The 21,591-nt window shown below is 33.8% G+C and overlaps 1 long non-coding RNA gene across 1 annotated transcript in view; it reads left to right on the top strand.

Moving 5' to 3' along the window:
• LOC136291155 (uncharacterized) overlaps positions 1-21,591 on the top strand; it is a 196,390-nt gene that overhangs the window by 105,066 nt on the left and 69,733 nt on the right. Inside the window, exon 5 of the long non-coding RNA XR_010721437.1 lies at positions 15,968-16,005. This is a non-coding gene — a long non-coding RNA (uncharacterized lncRNA). The remainder of the gene's footprint in view (positions 1-15,967; positions 16,006-21,591) is intronic.

The raw sequence follows: 21,591 nt of genomic DNA, 5'->3' as shown, positions 1-21,591 counted from the left end.
AATGCCAGTTTCCAGTCCAGGACTGTACAGAAAGAAGGAGAAGGGAAAATAGGGAAATCCATTTAAGGTACAAAAGGAACAAGATGTTGAAAATATTTGGTCTAAATGGCTAACATCACTTACTCAACAGGAAAATTGTGTCTTTAAAAAGTCTTCAGACTGTGTCAAAAGTTGGGTAGATTACAGGACCAAAGCACTACTTATTACAGCAAAGAAATGCATTTGCTCATTTTTGTACTTTTGAAATTTTATTTTGTTATCTAAGGTTATTTAATCCAGTGTTGTAACAGAAAAGTTGATTATATAACTGTTCCTATAGATTTGGCAATACTTATGATTCAGGTTCTGAGTAGTTGAAGCAGATGTCTGAGGCTTGAAGGACTAAAGATAGCCATGGCACAACTCAGTGCTCTTCTATTGAACTTGACTGATCTTTACTCTAAAAGCTGGGAATGCAACTCACTAAAGGTAGGAGAGATAGCCTAAATGAGAGTATCACTGGATAATTCTTCAGTGTACTCAAGTACAGTGTAATTCTTTTCCAGAGCCCATGTTCCATATAAGGAAATACTGCTTTGCAGTTCATTTTTTCTGTCTTTCACATTTGTAATTCAACTAAATTCCATAGCACTACACACAAGATCTTAAAGATGTTTTTACTTATCACTGATTTTTTTTTTAAATTTGTACTTAATTGGGGGGTTATTCTTACTTTTAGAAAGGTTATTTTTCTAATTTTAATACATTAAAACTTCTACACATTTTCCAGTAATACTATATGTGTGTTCTTTAGGTATTGTAAATTATTCATTCAAGGCAAATATATGTTACAGCTAATGTGCAGTAAAATTACAATTATTTTTCTAACTTCAAAAAGTATTAAGGCTACTTAATCTTTGAGTGACATCAATATGGACCCAATTAGCACAGTTTTCAGCCACTTCATAATTCAAGAGAATGTGATCATTCAGCTGTAAGCATATTTGACAGAAACTCCATAGTCATCAAGGTAAAAGCTTGCAAGATCACCCAGTAGGATGGAGAAGCTGTCATTCCCTCATCAGTGCTGTTGAATACTAATGTCAAGGTCAGAAGAGTGTAATTTTAGGCTGCCAAAATATTGTTGGATTTGATCAGCTAGGAATGTTTAAAAAGAAAGTAGCAACATAAAAATTTATATATAACTTTGATATGATAGCTGCAAAGTTTCAGGTGCTCCCCCACTGCAAATGTTCTCGGTTATTTACTGCTTTGATTGGCACTTTCATATGCATTTTTTTCCTAATTGTAACATTTTTTAAAATAGCATCCTCCTTGTCTAACAGAAAAATTACAACTGATATATATATTTTACAAATTCTGAGTGTAATTTTAAATGCTGATGTGAGAGACTTTTGTGTTCAAAATATATCACAATTAGGGCAAAGATTTGGATGTAAAAGTATCTGAGTGCTTATTTTAGACAACAAATTGTCACATATAGTAAAATGATAGATTTTTCATGACCCACAGTTTTCATTAACATACCATGATCATGGTACATGGAGATTCGTACTGCTGTCTCCATCTAATAAACACACATACACTGGATGGACCCATGTTGTTCTCAAAGTATCTTCTGAATCATAAAAGGATGAGAGGCAATGACTGCAGATTTCAAGAAGGTATATTTCTTCTAAAAATTTGGAAATAAGACTTTCACAGTGAGGACAGTTAAAAATTGCAGTAGGCTGTTCAGAGATGCTATTAATTTTTTATCCAGGGAGATGCTCAGAATCCTGTTTGTTCACAAAATGTCTTAAGCAAACCAGACCTAAGCTGCCTCTGTGTAGGTTCAGTTTGATGACCTCCAGACTTTGCTGCTTTTTTCCAACCTCCAGTATTTCATCACTCTCCCATTTCCATTCTGATAAAACAGTTGTTTATTTAATTTATATAAGATTTTTTGAAGTATCAAATAAGAGTATAATTCTGAAAATACTTGGAGGTTTCTGTAATCCTTAGGTTTTGAAAGATATTTAGAGACTTGAAAGTAACCGCTTTTGTGAAACAGTAAATCTCTTCCATGTCACACTTCAGGAAACTGAGTTTGAATCCTCAAGTTGGCACTACATCCTTGCTCCTACCAACAACTACTCATTATTCATGGCTTCACTTGCTCCTCTATCCAAATAGAAGAGCCCGCAAATGAATGAGTTAAATCTATACAATGATACTGCCTTAGTATTTTTTTGTTTGTTTTCATAATTATAACATAATTTCGGTTGCCGAACTTTCTTAATAGAGAAGATACAGGGAAACAAAATAAAGCAACCTCGCATTTTTCTATCAAGTAGGTAGTTTTTGGGGGTTTTTTTAAGTTCAGCTTTGGGTTTTTATTTAAGGGCTTTTTGGCTTTGATTGATTTTACATTACATGAATATGTCAATGAGCACTAGCAAAAAAATGCCTCAGTAGGATTTCTTTTCAGATCCAGATACATCTTTGAAAGATGTCTAAAATGACATGTTTGCAGTAAAATATACATGGCCGGGTGAACTTTTCTGGTCTTATCTTGCGCCTCAGTAATTTTAAAACAGAAACCAAAGCCTTTGTTCTGATAAACCAGACATCTTTCTAAAATATACTTAATAAAATGAAATATTCAAAGATTCCAAAGAGCAAGTATACGTATAGTAAATGTGTTCTTTTTCTCCTGTGCATGGTTAACTTTCATTCATATTAATGGTGTTAGGAACATGCTTCAAGCAGAGAAGACTATAATTTTTAAAACCTGTCTGTTGAGCATTTGGTTTAGTTAAATTTATGTTGTCTTTTTACTACAGGAGGGAAAATAGTTTTTTGGAAGGTTATGTTTCATTTGAGTTTAACTCATTTATAAAAATTCTTATCTCTGAATTCACTAGTGAATATTTTGAGAAATACTGTAGAGCCTTGGAAATATCTGAGAAAAGATAACTATATAGCATTTTCATAATTAAATTATTTTTGGTGGTATTCTGAATATTGGATAAGAATCAAGGTAATTGTCACTGACAACCACTCTATCAGAAAGACAAATTCTCACATGATTTGTGAGACAGTCTCAGAAGTATATGTTTGTAACAGCCAATGCACATGTGATACTGCTTTCAAATACACTTAGATGTCTAGATGAGTTGAGGGATAAGAAAACTATGACTCAAAGGATTTTTTTTTTTGTTGAAAATGTAATAGAATTGCTATATCCACATACTTTAAATTCACAGTATGTTAATAGGATTCTATAATTTCTCTAAATTCCTTATTTTCTGCAGTAAAGCTCTTTGGTACAAAGAAATTACTTCATAAAACCTGGCACCATGCAGTGGTCTTTCTTTAGTTCAAGAATCCTAGCTGATCTCAGAAATGGTGATACTCCAGAGTAAGGAATTTATTAAAATAGCTTAGAAGTTTACCTCATTTATATGAATTCAAAGCTTTCATTCTTAAAGTGTTTGCTAATAAGATAATCCCCGTACTGAATAAAATAAATAATCAAAATATATAGGATCACTGCAGTGTAAATTTTGAAATTTTCCAATTTTCATGCAATTTTCACACTCTGTGAATGTAGTACCTTTACAGAGTGCTTGATAGCAAACTGCTTTTACATTTCAATGGTTAAAAACATGGCCTTGAACTCTGTAGTGCATGTCCCAAATTTATGGCATACATGCATTTCCTTTATGAATCTGGTTAGGGTTGAATATGTGTCAGTCTTTAACGTTTGTGTAAATGCACATAGTTTTCACTGTTCAAATACGTTTTCATATATTTAATTCATCACCTTTTCATTCCAGTGGAAAAAAGTATGATGTAGGGGTTTTTTTCTGGTTCTGGAGATTAACATGTATCAAAAAGGCTTCATTGATTTCAGTTTGTTTTCAGTAATTTAAGATTACTGTTACCTTTCTGAAAATCTGAGGTAGTTAAACATGCAGCATGGATGATGCATACCATGACCCTTTGGCACAGAATAACTGGTAGTGGCTGTTTATATGTGCAATAAAATCGTGATCAATCTCTGACACTTACTACAGACTTCCTGCTGCTTAGAAATGTGTACTGTAATAGCATTTGTATGTTTTCTGTTCCCTTAAGAGTTCAGTATGCTGCTTCACAGGAGCAAAGAAAATTAGAAATAACATCGGAGACACTGGGATAGGAATAAATAAAATAGCAATTTGTAAAATCTTCCAGACAGAGCTTTACAAATAAATGCAGAAGTCTCCGTGTATAGGTATAATGTAAATATAACTTCAGTGGGGATTGTGTTTATCTGTTGTGTGTATAAACACAGTTATTTCATTTTATACATTACTGTTTATATTGTAAGAACCTGACCTCTTTCTCTCTTACCAATAACTAGACCACAAGAGACACCACTTAGTACAGTTGTTGAAGTTGAAATTAATATCTTTAAAGTTTAGGAAGCTGATTTGTGGTGGGAGGATCTGGGGGGTCCTATTTTAAGTATTTGAGTTGAAAGAATAAAATTTATTAATCATTGTGTGAAATATAAGTTTCTGAATTTTAATGGGACAATAATGGATAAAAATGACCAGATTGGCATTGATTTTACCTTTTCACTGTGGCAATTAGTTAATAGTTTTCTGGGCTATGTGAATATAAAAACAAAAAAAACAAACAAAAAACAAACAAACAAAGAAAAAAAACCCAGATATAGAGACCATACAACCATTTTATCAGTTTAAAAGAACAGAAAAAACCAAACCACCATATTCTAGTATCAGTATAAATTAAACTGATTATATGCACTGTAAAAAAGCATGTAATTCTTTACTTAAGTCTTTTAAGTAGAATGAATAATTTCTGTTCTTACTAATAGGTTATGTCTGAAATCCTGATAAAATCTGAGTTACTGAAAGCTTCAATTTATTTTTAATGGGTGAGAGGATATTTACATGAAATATAACATGGGTGTTCGAGGAATATCTAATTATTATATCTGGTTTCATATCCAGTCTGAAATCTGTGGGTGCCTGTGGGGAAGAATTTTATATGCATGGTGAAGGTGAAGGGTTGCTACAATGCCACACACACTATATTTTCTTACCTTTTGGTTCCATAATTGCCTTTCTATTTTATTTTATTTTATTTTATTTTTTTTATTTTTATTTTTTTTTTCCCTTCAGCTAACATGGTGTTTGAAAGTTATACCTATTTAAATCTGTAGCAAATTTAATGTGCACAAAATACCATTCCAAGGTATTATGCCAGTATTATAGTTGTAAATAATTCTTTTGCCAAAAAGTTAACTGCTGTAATTATGATGAATTGGCATATAATTTGAAATTGAATAGGCTTTTCAAGTATAGGCAATGCTCCTCTAGTAATTCATTCATGCAAATTATTTTAGTCAGTATACACTGTGTTCCAATGTGGTACACAAAAAGAGCCATTTAGGGAAAATATTTGATACTTTCTCCATCCCAATAGTGTGATTCCCATGCAATTGAAGTTTAAGAAAAGGCCTAGTATTGGGTTACATTGCTAAAAAGGGAAGTTTGTACAGGGGGTCTCTTTGGTCTCTCTTTTTAGTTTCCTTTTCAATGCCATGCTTTGTAAAACTGTGTAATTGTCTTGTTCTAGAACCTAAAAATTCAAATTATCATAATAGGAAATATTAGCTAACCTCTACTAACATAATTTAACTGCATGAATCCAACACACATAGAATCATGGTACAGAATAATTGAGGTTGAAGAAGGCCTCCAAGATGACAATGCAAACCGGACCATATCACCAAGTACCACATCCAGGGGTTTTTGGCCACTTCCAGGCATGGTGAATTTACCACTTCCCTGGTGAGTGCATTCCAATGCTTGAACACTCTTTCAGTGAAGGATTTGTTTCTTAGATCCAACCTGAACCTTGCCTGGTACCACTAGAGGCCATTTCCCCTTGTTCTGTCACTGGTTACCACTAGAAGAGGCTGATTCCCAACTCACTATAATCTTCTTTCAGGAATTTGTAGAGACCAGTAAGATCGCCCCTGAGCCACCTTTTCTCCAAGCTAAATAATCACCATTCCTTACATTTCAGACCCTAATACTTTCTTTTCTAAGGAAGCAAAGGTGTGCACCTTCACTATTCGATGTATATAGCCCATGGGCACTCACTGAATTATTCATATCAAGGTCATATTCATTCCTCGTTTCTATACATTTGGAGCACTTCCTAACTCTTACTGTTTTCCATTCATGCTCTGTGAGGAAAGAGGAAGTTGCCTTTTTCTGATACAAGCCTAATTATTGTCATCCCTGATTGATCATGTCCTGCTCTTACTAAAGTATAATGCATTCTGGAGAGGCTGCTATAGCCATACAGCCATACATTCCCATATTGCTTTTGTTTTATTTATTAAGTAACACTTTACAAAGTGCTTTCTACAATTGCACATTAGCACTGGTTTCTGGGCTTTTAGGGAGTAGGATGTTGCTCATGGCAAATATTTCTTGGTTTAAAATTAGTATAAAGTGAATATGAGTGGAGACAGAACTCGAAGTTTGCACCTGCTAATATAAGGTTATCAAATTAAAACGTGCATGTTCCATAATAGCTTTTACCTGCAAAAACACAGTGAAACTATTCCAAACTGTATTTTTTGCACTTGTAGCAGTGTGTCAACTTGAATACATAAACCATGCGTATGTGACTACTGTTAATTTAAAAACATCAAAGTTAGATGAAAGTAACAAAATCGGTAAATCCAGAATTAATTTATGAACTGACTTAAAGAATGTCTTAACTGGCCCATTTCATTCAATGGAAAAGCTTTTAAAAAATTACCAGTTCACATGGTGAAGAGGAAGGCAAATCTTACTTGAACCTGCATCTTCTCTTCTTTCCTGCAAGTGTCTTAATTTTAACACCTTCAGACATTGCCTTTTTTGGTGTATTTCCACTTTCTATGCAATATATATATATATTCACTTACATAGTAATTAGAACCTGGGTTTCCCGTGTAAATTGCTTCAACAGGCAGGGAATAGAATAATTTTTACTGTCTCTGTCTCCTTGAGTATATGAATATTTATTAAAAGTATTAAGAAGTTTCATCAGGAGAGACAGAAGCATACTTATCAACAAACTGCCTATAGTAATAAAGAGATAATAATAAGAGATTTTCTGAAAAATAGGGGTTAAATAGCCTTCAGGTAAAGCTGAAATGCAAAGGTAAGATTTCCATAGAATTGCTGATTGTTCAAAGAACTCTTATTAAGCAAAAAGTGAGGAACATATTACTGGATTTTTTTTCTCCTAGTTTTCTGTGTTTGGAAACTTCACCGTATCAAAAAAGAAATGAGAAAAAAAAATTAATTTGATTTTCTTTCAGATGTCATTCACAGAATTTAGAAAATCATATGCGCTGTTCCCTGGTCTCAGTAGATATTGGCTCCCCCAGTTCTTTGTAAGGAATAGTCTGCCAAGTGAAAAACACAACATATATTAAGTTGGAAAATTTAAGCTAACAGGTAAAGAAGGCATCTTTAATACTGCCACAGCATCAGAAAGTAGTATCGCAAGTATCACTTTTAAACAAAGTTGATCTTAACAATGAATGGCCTTTCAAAAGTAGAGACTGTTTTCGGATCATTTTTATGGTACAGTATTCTTATCCCATGTCATTTAACATAGTTTAGGCCAGTTGTATTGGCAGCAAGCTGCATAATGCAGTTTCTTTTTTTCTGTAGCTTTTTTGACAAAGGCAAGATCAGGTGTGTGATAGTGGTTTACTTTATTCTGGACAATTATTATTTTTGGGTTGAGTTATAGATGGAACTTGGTGTAACCCTATGAAGATATAAAACCCCCACACACAATTATGTTCTTGATCAACAAGCAATAAACAGAGAAAACTCAAAGAATGAAAAAGACAAGAGGGCAAAGAGGATTCTTTATTTTTTTAATGTATTGTACGTTTTTCCTTTACACATTTACAGCAATTGGAAAGGTGACTCCTGATAGCTCACGGGTCATATACCTGAAAGCAATGACTGCAACTAAGTCAAAAATCTGCCAAGGTCTTTCCTTTGACAGGAAGAAACATTTTTCCCTAAAAAAAAAAAAAAAAAAAAAAAAACCACCAAAACAAAAGTAGAAGTATGAGTACTTACAGAGGAATATACGAAAGCAGTTCTAAAGTCTTAGGGGAGAAAAAGATCAGTAAAAATGATTAATGATTATCAGGCATAAAATAACTGTTTTTAAGCTCTGTCAACTTTGCTTTTCTAATGAGGACTTAACTGGTCCCCAACTAAAGCCTTTATCCAAGCTGTATTATGTATTTCATTTAATCAATGCTTTGTATGGAGACAGTTACCATCATCAGAACCTTTCAGTTCTTGTGTTTTGGCATCTTGCAGATTTTGTATGCAAGTTGGGGGGCTCAAGGGAAGCACATTTAACTGAAATGTCCAAGTACAATTTAATGTGTGATGTAGGGTTATAGAACTCCTCTCAGACTTGCTTATTGTTGCAAAGAGAGCCTTTGTAATTACTAGCGGATTATGGCAGAATATAAAAGACCTTGAAAGCGGCTTTCGTGAAGATCAGGAATGTGTTCTGCACAACCTCTGAAACAATCAGCTAGAGTAGTGAAGCAGAAGTATATCAAAATGTGAAGAGTTCACTGAAAAGGTCCTGATAGAAACACCCAATTAAAGAAATAAAAACTGATATTTAAGACTGTGAAAGGTCTCACTATGGTAAGGAAAAAGAGCCTTAGGAGGACTGGAAATTAGTTGACAATACAAATACAGTGGCTTCTTCCTCTTTTTTCTCAGCAACAAAAGTAATAAAATTTGAGTTTCATGTTACATAATTAAGAAGAATGGAATTGGAAGTTAGTTGTGCTGTTACACTGCCTAAATTATTATGCAAGATTGAGACCAATAACCCAGGAATAATTGAGTTTCTTTTTTCAGGCAGATAAATTAGTGAAAAATTTTGGATAAGAGTATGGTGCAAAGACCAAACTGTCTTATTATATTAGTTTTCTCTTCTTAATTAGGTTTTTCATCTAATTATTTGTTTAGTTACTGAGGATCACTGTATGGTTTCTAAACTAATTTATCACAAAAAATGTCTGCATATTTTTATACTGAGCTGTACATTTTTACTTTGTCCTTCTCTATTTCAGAGTTAAAAAAGCAAGAAAAGCAATACAATGCTAAAAATAGTCTGCCTAAGTGTTGTTGGTGTGATTTTTGTTGATGTCTGGGGTTTTTATTTGGAATAAAATCTTGTGCCCGATCCTGATCATGAAGGATTCAGCCATAAACTTAATTTTCTATGATGGAAGCTGCCTTGCCTGGTACTGAGTTTTCCATTAGTTCTTTTTTTTTTTTTTTCTCAGTGATGCTAGAGTTGAAGCAACTATAGGTGAATTATCATTCATGAGTGAGCAGGTAGAAAAATCATACAGTGCTTTTGGAAAATTACGCCTGTGAATTTAACTAATACAGGTGTGAACTGACTTTTTTTACAGAAGTAGTCAGCAAAATCTGAATCTTTTCAAGTTCACTTACACATCAAACGCTTTAAGATATTTTCACTTTGAGTATTTCTGAATAACATGATGAGAAAAAAATTTTGTTATGGTTTTTTTTGGTGTTTTTTCTACAGTTTGATCCATAATATATTAAAAAATATTTGCAGCCCACTTAGCAGTATTTTTCTTTTGTAAAAGACTTGTTATGTAGTTAAAACAAAATTCTACAAGTGTGTCAGGTTATCTTTTATGTGAAAGTACCTTTAGACCACTGAATATTTATAAGCAGCCTGTTATGATAGCCAAGAAAACTCAAATAACAATTCCCACAATTACCAGCACTGACACCTGCTCCAAATGTCAGTCATAAGAGGATGATCTTCCCCATAACACCTACTGTTTATATATCTGAGGTAAAACCAACATGAGTGTTACTAGTATACAGCACTTTTCAATAATTCTTCATTTTACATTGCAGGTCAAAAATACTGTCATAAAGCAGATTTGTATTAAGATTATTTTATTTTTGAGTCTGTTGAAAATTAGGAATTTCCAACATTAAAACTATATTTCCCCTCCCCCAAGATATTCTATTTAAAAATGTATGAACTTCTTACCTGGAAAAGATGTTTCACTTTTTTGGAAGTGCTAGGGGAAGAATGTAGCATGAGAATCATAAAGTTATACTGCTCACAAGAAGCAAAACTTATGCAAATAAGTATATTCATTGGTAAAAAGCTAGATTTAAATATATATATATATATATACATCTATGTACACATAGATGTATATATATACACATATATATAAAATTAACTCTTGTTATTAGCTGGCAAATTTGAAAATACTTTCTTATTTTTGTTTGCAGCCATATTGTGAAAAATAGTGCTGTGTGAAAGCAGCAGCATATTCTTACGTTCTTGTTAAGAATTAGTGACTGTGTGTGCTTTTAGAGGCCAGCAGGCAATAATACTGTGTAGGAGCGGCCTAAGAATGAGTATTTCTGAGTATGTAACATTTATATATTGGTAAAATTAAATTATTGACGTAATTGTATTAAGCTACTTCTAGTTTAACTTTTTGACTTCGCCAACCTTTTCCTATTGAATGCACTGCGAAAGATTTACATTCAGTTAACTTGTCATTGATATCCCTGGAACTTCTGAATGCTGTCAGAAAAACTGAGAGTTTTAGGAGAGAAATATTGACCTTGAAAGAAAAATAAGATTTAAATACTGTAAGTGAATAATGCTTTGTTCAAATATAAACAACAACAAAAGTCTTTATCTAATAAACTTTAAGTAAGTAAATGAATTCTCAGATCAGTGTTGATGGCAAGTGCTCAGAAATTAAGGTTTACTTTTCTCTTATTCAATAAAATGATTAAGTTTCTCATAAAACAGACTCAAATGTGTGTTTGGAGGCCCTGTATAATAAATGAAATACAAAATACTGCATTAAAATAGGAGGCTGACAACAACGATATAAGAAACAGGAAGATACTAGTACCAGATGAACTGTACTGAATTCTTTTGTGTCCAGATACGATCTCAAAAAAAAAAAAAAAAAAAAAAAAAAAAAAAAAAAAAAAGGATGATAATTCCTTTCTCATAAAAAGTCTGATGAACCTATCTTGCATAATTTCAAATGTTACGTGAACTTCTACTGTAATATTTCCATATCATCCCGCAGAATTTTAGAATGTAATTCATAGAATAGTTCCTAAATAGCAGTTAATCCTAACTCCACAAGGATTACTCTGTATATGTACACTCTATCTACAGGGCAACTTCATACATGCAAAAAAAAAAAAGAATCCAGTCTTTACTTGGGAGTCTAATCTGAGCCTGAAAGGAAGACAATGTGTTCTTGCATTAGCTATCTGAATATAACTCTAGTGAATAAATTGATTGCTAACAAATTTAAAAGTCGTCAAAATTCAGACTAAATTTGTGATGGCTTTTTTTTGTTTTGTTTTTAGTAACAGGAATAGATTCACAAAACTAGTAGTGAAGAGATAAAAAGATGAGAACTGTTTCTCTTCTTCATTTTCCCATCTCCACCCACTCTACCCCCGCAGAGTTGTAGATCTCACCATATGTTTTTTAATGCAATATATCCTATATATAGGAGACTAGGTTTCAACCCCTTCCCCCTGGCTGAGATTTAAACCTTTATTTTCTACCTTCCAGGGTAATCACCTAACCACTGGATATTCTGCAGTGGTATGCTCTCACCTGAACTGTCTTGCTACTTTGACCGAGCTGTGTGCCTCCCAAGTGAATTCTTTAACCACCAGACCAAAGAGTCATTCTCCCTCTTTGACTCAGTATTTAAATAATCCATGCAGAACAGCTTTTTCCATGGGGATTGAGAGAAGCCAATTATAGATTTCTCACTGGTTTAAGAACTCTTTTGGGAAGGTGAAAATGTGGGTTCAAGAATGTGCAGACAAGGTCTTGAACCTGATTGTCCCACATTGTATATCAGATGAGGCCCTAACCACAGAGCTACTGAATAAGTGAAGAGAGGGGGGATTCTCTTTACTTCCATGAATGATTTACAAAGAGCGTGTAAGCCTAATCTTTCATTTCCAGTTCTTTATTTTTTTGTTTAAATAGCTTCTGCAGAAGCTATTGCATGTGTCTCTGGCAAGTGTACAAATTAATGATTGAAGAAAAATGCTACTTTTAGGAATGTAGAAGGATAATTCTTCCCCACCTTTTTTGTTCCTAAATATTTCCTGAATATTTCTGTCAGTTCCAAATGAAATCAAATTATGCTTTTATTTGTCCCTAAATGCATAATTTTAGTTAAATTGCGGAGGAGGGGGAAGATGACTGATTTTTTTTTCAATACCCTTTTTGTTAAAACATCTAACTGAAAATTACATAATACTGAAATTTACATAATACTTAAAGCCCTCTTGCATATACTTCCCATGTTTCCTAACACCTCCTGATTCAAGAATCTGTACTAAGCTGAGCTAGCATGCCTCTATTAAGAAGGAGTACTAGAACTTGCTGGCCATAAGTGCTTATTTCAATTCAGGCAGAAGGATCAATACAAAGGGAACACTGACCATTTATGAAATCGAAGACATTTTTCTCTACCTTTTACATTGCCAACGGATGCAATGAAAAGCCAGAACAAAGTATAGGTAATTTTTTTTTTTTTTTGTGGGGAAAAATCAAGCTAGATAAATCTTATCTGCAAAGCTCAGCTGTTGATCTCTTGCAGGAAAATGTCTCAGTAGTAGTGTACAGATACAGAACAACTTGTCAAATATGGCAAATCTGTACAGAGTCACACAGAAGGTTTGCTGGTACCAGTTGTGAAACCCAGAGTTCTCAAGCCTTAATTTAGTGAATGATTTTGTCATCCTTTAGAGCTGTAATAAAGAACAAGAATGGTACCTAGAAAGAGCACTTGGTGTTAGTCTTGATTTGCCAAGCTTTTACTTTGTATCAGTGGAGTGGTGGTCAAGAAAACAGCGACCTTCCTTCTCCAAGAGTTGTATGCTAGAATGATCAGGGCACAAGCCAAATAGTCAAGTCTAGTTTTCTAAACCTTCGTGACTAGTTTCTTCAGCTCGCCCTTTCAGAAGTTTGCCCAGGAAAACAAAGACATCAATTCATGTTTTGATTGCACATATTCACGGAGATCCAAAGTGCATTTCATGGTGAAAGGTAATATTCCCTGTACATTAATTGTTCTAGAAGGTGGTTATATCATAGTAGGTGTTTAGACAGCCCTGATGCTCTGACTTCTAATCAGAAGACTGTTCTGAAATATCTGAGAGATTTGTGCTGCTTGTGCTTTTTTTATTAAATGCTGATAGGAAATGTACTTGACCTCAGAGTTGTTCATATGTGTCAGTTCTCACAAAATAATGCATTTTTCTAGAAGACTTCTAATCGGAACACCCAAAGATACCAACATTCTTCCTGGAAGAGTCAGGTGTATTTCTTAACTCTTGCTTTGTTGCTTGTTGACCTTTTTGCAAGAAGATACAGTGCACTGTTCAAGCAAAAGCTATTGCTAATAGAACATCCTGAATTCTATTTTAACTGATCATCTATCTTTCTTGATAATGCTGGACTTTCTTAGTCCATAAAACTAAATCTAGTTTTCATAATGGAGAAATTAGGATATTTCAGCCAATGTTCTAAGACTGAAAATGATTTCTGAATCTACAGAAGTGAAAGCAGTAATTAAATATAAATAATCAGTCTTTATTTCTTTCCTCTGACCTGCACATTCTTAGATTTAAACTGTGAATTAAAAATGGTAATTTTTTTGATAATAATTCTGATGCATTTTCTGCTTCCTATTTAAGAATCTTCTCTTACTTTATGGATTTCACAAAATAAGAAAAAATGGATTTAACAATATTCAAAAACAAGCGTCCAAGATACAAATCTTTAAAGTGATTCTCCATTCCTATAAAGCAGATGCAAGTATGAAGGTTTAGTACATGAACAACTTCTGCACTGCATGCAGGGTTTAATGAAACCTGTAACCTGACTGAATTGAGCAGGGCAGGCAAATTCGGGTGTGTTTCTTCTGTCCTGCCCACTCAGCACAGTAGGTGAGGTGACTGGCAGCAGCAACCAGATGCAAAGTTAACAGAAACGAAGGAGGAGAAGGTGCTGGGGAGATCATAAAGTGATATTTTACATTAATTTTTTTTTCTTCTACCCCCACAAAATTTCTTTCAGGGCATTCCTCAGTCTTAGCTTGTGTCTCTCAAGATTTCCCACAGTTAACACCCACCTGGTACACAGTTTGTGTTCTGTATCAGATCTGTGTCTTCCAACCTAAATCATGCACTTTCATTGTTCAGGTAAAACTTTCTGCAATGACATTTGCCCCCTGAAATTGTTTTATTACTTCATCTCTTATCAGAAGACTAAAATTGATACTCAGGAACTTAAAAAAAAAAACAAAAACAAAAACAAAACAAATATAAAAACCTAAGCAAACCCCAAAGTGAAACTCTTGAAATCGTGGGAACATTCCCTGGCTTATTTTTCTCAAAACCTAGGAAAATCTCAAGAATTAAAAATGAAAATATGAAATAATGAATAAAACAGCTTAAATTATGGAGTTTTTTTTCAGAAAAAGAAAAGCAAAGCAGATACAGAACTATAACTATTCTTTTTCATAAGTAAGAAATTTTAAAAAAATATTACTTGTCTTCGCATTAGATGATCAGGTGCCTCTGCTTTTTGCTTCAGGGCCTGTTTTGTGGATGTTATGGAGCCTTATATATTTCTCTGTTTTCATGGTATTTAATAGATGAAGTTATTCCCCAATTAAATGAACGATACTTCCAAAATGAGTTTCCAATGCCATAAATATTTAACAGTTGGAATAATAACACTCAGTGCTTGAGTTAGATAACTTTTCTTTATTTTCTGTGAAATTATGCTTAGATTCATGAATCCGCATTCACTTTAAAAGTCTTGCTCAAACAGTGAATTATTTTGGTCTCTAACAGGAAAGTGGGAATATATGATAAATGCAACTTCATAAAATACTTCTAACTAGGCCTTTTAAAGAGGTTTGTATAAAGCAGACAAATATTCACACTTTCTAGAACCAATATACTGCAGTTTAAATCATGAATATTTTTCTTTTGTACTTGCACTTTTTTATTTTTCATTTAAAAGTGGAGCAAAATCCACATTCACCTTGAGTGTAGAACTGAATCTTTCTATTACATATTCCCTTCCTGGATGTCACACTAAGGCCACTTAAGTCACTTCAGCACTAGTCAGAGATGTTCAGAAACACTTCCTCTGAGTGCTTTAATTGTTCATCAAGACCTAACCCTTTGAACATTGCTTTAAGGCATATTGGCTCTGCTCTTGAGTCACTGAAGCAAAATTGGAGCATCTGGATGCAGTGTCAAAATAGCCGAGGGAGCTGCAGTGCAGCACCCCAGTGGATAATCTCAACACAGAATACAAACACTGCATTAGCGGTTGCCGGAAGGCTACAGTTCATCTTCCTCTGAAATACAATACAAGAAAAGTTAAAGGATGATACTTTTTTCTTTGTATCTTCTGTTGTGTGAACAAAGAATCAAGCTGTGTTTTGATGTTTTGTCAAGTGTTTGGCAGCATTTTCAATCCTTGTTTGCCCTGCTAATCCACTGATTTTCTTTTCTTTGGACAAAGCAACAAATGTTTTTTACAGTTTATGCTGCATTGGGTATGTTTGTGCGAAAGAAGGAATCCAGTCTATGATGTTGGCTTTGAATCAAACTATTGAATCAAAGTAGAGGAAGAATAAGTATGATAATGTTTTAGTTACCTATTAGTACTATAACATCTAATTATACTCTCTTTACTTGTATATAATTTCTTATAATTCTGTGACCTACATGAAATAATAGTTCTTTTGGTTTGCTTGCTTTCACAGATGGCAGCAAAACTGCATTCTATTGATTGAAGAGCATTGTAAGTAACTCTTTTTGTTTCCCCTGTTGAAGTAGGCATCGCTTCTTTTTTTTCTAAATCCACTAAAATTTTATTTTATGGATAAAACTGTGTTCTTCCTTGAAACCTGGTGAACAATTAATACTCTGTGTGAGCCTGTGAGACATCTGGCATGTGGCTACAGATACAATTCCCAAGCCAGATTTCTTTTGCCATCGGCAAGAATAGTTTATGTAAGGCTTAGGCCAAGAGGTCAAGAGATATAAATGCAGAAGCATGCTAAACATACCACCTGACATCAGGCTTTGCCTGGAACATGGTTGATCTGTAGAGTGCACACAAGAATGAATACTGGAGTGCAAAACTGGGGCACAGTAGCACAAACAGTCTGTTTTCTGACTTTCTATTTTTCTAACCATCCACCTAGGATTTTAATCATGTGTGTATAAGTGAAACTAAATACATAAGAATAAGACTGATTTGAAGATTTACTAGTTTTATTTGATTCAGATAATGCTTTCAGATTGCATTATTGATATATATGTGGATAGAAGCTGAACATACCCTAAAATAATTTGTTCAATGATTCTAAAAAAAACCCGTCTGCTAAACACTCTGCTTCATACTACTACTTGAACTATTCACACTACTCTTCCAAAAACATTAACAAAATATATTCCATTTGGAGCATGTCAAGTAAATGGGTAACACTTTTTCTAGCATGTCTAGCTATCATTAATTTAGTTAGTATTCATTGTAATTACACTCATCATAATGAATTCATTTAGTATTAATGTGAATATTATACAATTTTTTAGACAGTCCATTATAATTCAGCAATAATTAATGTACATATTAAATGAAGTGTTACTACTTACTGCTATGATAAAGCCATGTTTTCTTGTTTGAAAAGCTTTAGAGGAAGTTGCATTTAATCTCATTGATATTCCAATTGTTCCAGGAGATATTCTTCAATGGCAAAGGGCAATTCTCCTTGGGAGACTTGTTAACTTTTCAGAGAGATTCCATGTTTGCACTTGTCTACTGATTCACTTATAAGATACTAGCATTTGCAGCAGGATACTTCATGGACATGATAATGCAAAAAACTCATTGAACTAAATGAGTGAAAAAGCATGAAAAAATTCTTACATTTCAGAAATCCATTTCAGTATCCAATTAAAGATGCTTCAGTTTATAAGTGAAGTCCTGTAGCACTTACATTTTATGATTCTTCTTTCCTTCTACCCTCCAAGAGTAATCCAAAGCTGAGAAGCAAGTATTTTAAATGTATCACACATCAACAGGATTAGGTGCCTTAAAGGCGTCCATACTCACTTCAGGAAGGTGCCTAAAAGGAATGACTAGGGGAGACATAGCAAAAGAAGAATATCCATATTGGATTAGGGTAAGGATTGGACAGCATTCTGTCTCTATGCAGTGATTATAAATGCATGCCCAGGGAAGGGTAAGAACTAGAACTAGATTCCCCAGCTGCCAGCAGTTTTAACTGAGGAAATTTTATCAGATATATGTGCTTTCTAAAGATTAAGATTTTGTTGTATTTTAGTTCCCCGCATCTATTCCTACAAACCTACTTAAGTCTTAGAACAGATGAAAGTTGTGTGGGTCTACTACCCTGTTTATTTAGTGCATAAAGAACTTTTTTTGTTGTTTTGAATGTGGTTTCATCTGTCCTAATTTGAATCCACATTGGATTGGATTTGGTTGAGCTGTAAACGATCCATTCCCTTTATGCCACCAGCGATTTGTAAGCCTCATTTATATCCTTCATTGGAGAGCGTCTTTTCAAGAGAAGTGTCCTACTCTCTATAGAAGTTGTTCATCTTTAGTGCCCTGTTTTAGATTTTGCGTGCTACTTGTGGCTTTCAAAGTGTGAGTTCTTAGGTTTATACTATTTCAAAATCATTCCCTCAGCTTTTCCTTCTTAGTTTCTTACTGAATACCAGTATGGAATGGTTATGCAACTATGGACTCATTTCTTTGTGGTGACTGTCAACTCCGGGAGCACTATGTTAAATTTCCCACCTAAGCTCAGCCTTTCTTGTTTATCACTTTACATCTATTTGCAGGATATTTATTCTGCCATTGTTTTGCCTTGTCACTCATGCCTGTGGGTACAGAATTTCTAGCATTCTATGCTGTCTGTCCTTGTCCTGGCTAACCCAAATAACTCTAATCAGGAACATTTCTCAAAAATCCTCATCCCTCTTCCCAGATTATTTATGAATGTTGAACAGCACACGGCCTAGAAAAATTTTGGAAAGGTCTAGTAGCAATGTCTCTCAATTTCAAGAACTGGATTATTACTTCTAACTCTCTACTACTTTGCTTTTAAAGTATCAGTTATACATGCCTGCCTTCTTACCTGCTTACATTTTATAATAGACTTTGTTGAGAAACTCTAGGAAAAGCCTTCTGCAAATCCAAGGTAGACTCCTACTGAGCAACTCCAGTAAACCAAATCACTCACATTCACGTGTCTGTTGAATGATAAAAAGTGCTTATGTAGGTCTACAAATCAATAATTTCCCTTACAAAAGCCATCTTCACTTTTCCAAAATATAGCACGTTTGTTAAATATCCAACTTGAGTTTTGTATTACAGTTTATACCAACTTGACCAATATGGACTTCAGTATATTTAAGTCTGACAAAAGACACTTTTCTTTATATCTGCTTATTAACTTTCCATTAAAATTAATTTTCACTGCACCATACATCTTCTAGTTCTCAGTAAGTTTACATTGTTAGGAAAGGGATAAATGCACCCTCACCAGTCAATAAAATGTATCATTTGTGAATTTCTTATAACTGTTTAGTGAATACTAGCTTTCTAGTAATTTGTTGCTGCTCACATTCCCATCACTTCCTTTCTCCTTCAAATGGATGTTCCCACTGAGAATTATTAGGATACATTATTACGCAGCAAGCAATCTTCACCTGTAGTTTTACAAAATATGTCAGTCATGCTAATTAGTAAGAATTCAACTAATCTATGAACTTCTGACTTTGTTTCTGCTGATATGTTTGACCTTGGGCTTAACCTATACATGTCTTTATGGTTCCCCTTCCTGTTGAATTTTACAGATCACATGTAGGCTGGGTATTATTAATTATTTCACACTAAAATTAATTAAATTTTGCAATAGAGTAGTGCATCAGTAAAAAAATGTTAATAGTTACAAAATAGTTGCTCCCATGAGAGAGAATTAGAAACTATTTGGAACCACCCTAGATTTTTTAAAAAGTTATTTTATTTATTCAGAAAAATAAAAATATTAAAACAAGTGGCTTTGTAAAGTACCTTTTTTCAATTGATGTATTGATAAGGAATTCAATCACTTTCGTTAAAGTAGACCAGCTCAGTCACTGCAAGCATTGCCGCTTGTAAAACACAGCACTTGCCACTTGTGAAATGTTAATGAAATTTTTGTCCTCTTTTTGTGTGGCAATCTTTTTTGTCTTTCCAGTGTTGAAGTATCCTTCTCCCTTTCTTAGGCAAAATCCATTCATCCAGTAGCTAGCTTCCTGCTTCTGTATAAAGGAGACTGCAGCATTAAACTTTAAATAGTTCAAATTAGGTCCTATTATGCTCAGATACATAATGTTTAAGTTAACATGTTGAAGGCTTGGTTTATTCAAGTGCACCAGATAAGCCTATCCTCAGTACTACTTTTGCAATTGTTGTATGCCTTCCAGGTTTCAGTGTCATCAAAGTCTTTTCTGTTTAGATATGACCTCAGGTGCTATGGAGGTCTACTAATTCTTTCTTACAGGCTAATGATACTTAGCTAAAAGTAGTCTTGTCTACCTTATCATTATTCCATAACATGGCATTATTTCTTTTTCCCATTAAGTAATGATTGAAAGTATTTAGCTTGTTAGTACTATTAGGGATTTATGACCCTGTTTGCAGAGATACTGAACTCCAATGGTTGAAGTGAAAGGGAGGTGTTGACACAAAATTGTTGTGTATATACCATTACTAACATATTGAGCTGGTCAATGTTTTCTAAAATGTTTAAACCTTTCATTCTGGTTTTGCTAAATAGATGGTACGCTATTTAATACACTATTTTGCCTTTTCTTTTATGGATGAATTCTGTTTCTGACTATCTTGAGAGGTGGCAAAAAATTTTAAAAGTTTCAGTGACAAAACTAACGCCATCTTAATTTTTTTGTTGAAAAAATGCCAATCTTTAGGAACAAATCAATGCATTGTATTTCACACATACTTTGGGGGCATTCTCTATGTGGTTTGTACTACTGCTTATTTGGTGGCACAAATAGAAGTGTAGTCTAGGCTCATTCCTACGTTTCCGGTATGGACTAGCTGAGATATATAATGGGAAGGCTTTTCTTTTTAATCTGATGTGTTAATCTGTGGTTTTTTTAGGAAAAAATGCTGTCTCTCTTTTTTTTTTTTAAGAGGTTTTTTAAGAGCACATGATATTTGCTCATCTTGTTTCTGTACATTTGCAGATTGGATGTCACTCTAGCATTTGTTCAACTGGTGCATTATCCTTTCAACTTTTGTGACCTTTTAAGGCCTTTGTTCATATTCACAGTTTTTCTTTCCATGACTGATACTGATGTTTCCCTTTCTAAGTACCTTCTGGAGCTGTCCTTGAGGGAAATGGGATTAATTCAGTGGAGATTGGTCTCTCAGTGGTACCCCTGGTTCTTCTTTTACAATAGAAAGATGGAGAAATGCCTGTGCGTGAATACTCATGAAGAGTTTTCTCATGGAAATATATGAATTCAGCTCTTAATCCAAATAAAATGTCTTTAAACTGTGGTAGTCTTGAGTCAATTTAATTTAAAGGAATTCTAAGGAACCAAGTTCTGACTGGGATCGCAGCAAGGAGGATCAGATTGCAAGTTGCATGTTGTGTGCCCAGTGCTTGAACATTCTTAGGAATTGCATCCTATTGCTTTCACTTAAGCTTTGCTTTTCAAGATTATGACCTATCTCAGTAAAGGAATTAAAAAATAAGTGCCTAAAGACATACTTTGTAAGAGATATGAAATATTCCATACTTCAGCCCAGAGCTTTTCTGTAGTATTGTTTAAGCGCTCAGAAAAATAGTATTTACAATGAGAACCTTTAACAACCTTTTACCATGTTTGCTGGCAGGCACTGATTTAATGCTAATGTGACAGCTAAGATTTTAGTGAGAGACCCTTTTATTTCTCTAAGAAAAGTGTTACACATTCTGAAAACCAGACAGATTTTTCTGGCCAGTGTCTGCTCACATTTGTGCCAGTAGGGATTTGCTGACTACCCAAATTATCTTTCACAAGATAGCACATGTCTATCTTATATAGAAATGTTTATCATCCTTTTTGACATTTGTCTAAATAGTCATACTTTGTTAAAGAAATAAAACAGATTTTGTTGTTGTTAATAAATGGCTATGTAATGTTCCCCCAAAAACTGCCAGACATATAATGCAAGACATCAATTTAGGATGAGCTTGCATTCTAGCAAGTCTAATTATATTTTTTACAAAATATATTCAGAATTGGCAGTAGACACTTCTCAGGAAAATAAAAAAGTGAAAATATAATATTATAATCTCAA

The sequence above is a fragment of the Chamaea fasciata genome, unplaced genomic scaffold (assembly GCF_029207755.1).
Source record: "Chamaea fasciata isolate MVZ Bird 193981 ecotype frontalis unplaced genomic scaffold, bChaFas1.0.hap1 SCAF_6, whole genome shotgun sequence".
Classification (NCBI taxonomy): domain Eukaryota; kingdom Metazoa; phylum Chordata; class Aves; order Passeriformes; family Sylviidae; genus Chamaea; species Chamaea fasciata.
Note: the sequence above shows the minus strand (reverse complement) of the source record. Positions and strands in the feature narration are given on the sequence as shown.